This window comes from Lottia gigantea (assembly GCF_000327385.1).
Source record: "Lottia gigantea unplaced genomic scaffold LOTGIsca_313, whole genome shotgun sequence".
Taxonomy (NCBI): domain Eukaryota; kingdom Metazoa; phylum Mollusca; class Gastropoda; family Lottiidae; genus Lottia; species Lottia gigantea.
In genome coordinates, this window is record NW_008709044.1 from 57078 (window position 1) to 58507 (window position 1430).

General features: G+C 32.8%; 1 protein-coding gene across 1 annotated transcript in view; it reads left to right on the top strand.

The window, feature by feature from the left end:
- The window catches only part of LOTGIDRAFT_175591 (hypothetical protein), a gene marked incomplete at both ends in the record, with an annotated part of 13983 nt that overhangs the window by 1924 nt on the left and 10629 nt on the right, over positions 1 to 1430 (top strand). The gene's annotated exons all lie outside the window — the stretch shown is intronic.

Genomic DNA, 1430 nt, shown 5'->3' on the forward strand with positions numbered 1-1430 from the left:
ACGGAGTTGTCCTAAAAGCCTTAAGTGTTCTAAAATAACTTCTAATATTAGCCACAAACAGATTGATTTTCTAGACACCACAGTTTTTAAAGATACCAATTTTCATGAAACCAATCAATTAGATATTAAAAGTTTTTTTTAAGCCCACTGATACTCACCAACTTTTATTCAAATCATCTTTTCATCCTAAACATACCTTTTCTGGCATTATAAAGTCGCAGATCTTGAGATTTCACCGAATTTGTACGCGCAAGAAGGATTCGAGGAGGCTTGTTCAATTGTTTTCCAAAAATTGCGCGAACGTGGATATTCTAGAAGGTTCTTGAGAGGTATTAAAAGCTCAACAGTTGCTGAAATCTCTGCTAGAAATAAATCGATTCCTTTGCCAATACCAAATTCTTCAGTTTATCCTTGTAACAACCCTCGCTGTCAAACCTGTCCCTTCATTTTACCAACAAATTCTTTCCGAAATAGACGCACAGATTCCATATTTCAAGTAAATGAAAAACTCAACTACAACAGCAAAAATATTATTTATCTCATTTCTTGCACAAAATGTGACGAACAATACGTTGGGGAGACAAAAAATTCGTTAAGGGTCCGTTTCAACCATCATAAGTCTGACATCAACTTAAAAAAAATTCATAAAACCGTTTCAAAACACTTCAATCAACCCGATCACCAATTAACAGACCTGAAAATCATTCCCATTGAACAGATATACGAACAACCTGGCATTGATACAAAGAAAATTCGACTCATTCGCGAAAATTATTGGATAAACAAACTACAAACCATGCATCCTTTAGGAATGAACATCCAAGTTGATTTCCAAATTATACCTTTTGTTATTCAATACAACAACACAACTGGTCAAGTTCCCCGAATAATTATCCGTCTTTACAAAGAATTGCAGGAAAAATTTCCAACAGTCTTTACAAATGATTTAGTTATCGCCTATACCCGTAATAAAAATCTAAATGATATCTTAGTCCGTGGTAGATTACCCCCCATCCCCCTTCCATAGGTTTAGTACATTTCCTTTAATTAATAATTCTTATTTATGATAACTTGCAATTGAAGAGTTTCCTCGCAAAAATATCATACATGTATACTATTTTCACTTAATAAATTATATATATTTTTTATATGAAATACGCATTTTCCTTTTCATTTAATATAGGACAATTCCTCAGTTTCACCAGTAAAAATATTTATCATGATTTCCATGGTTATTAATGTTCCTGTTGGAACCAGTATTCCTCTTATATATTTCAGATTCGGAAGATAATGGATTTGCATTTCAAATATTCTATATCATTCTTTTAAACTAACTTCACAAACATTGCTCTATCACTAGAGGTTACGCCTACATACCTGTGCCTGTGCTTTCGTAACATTGCTTAACCGCAATATTACAACCTTAAATT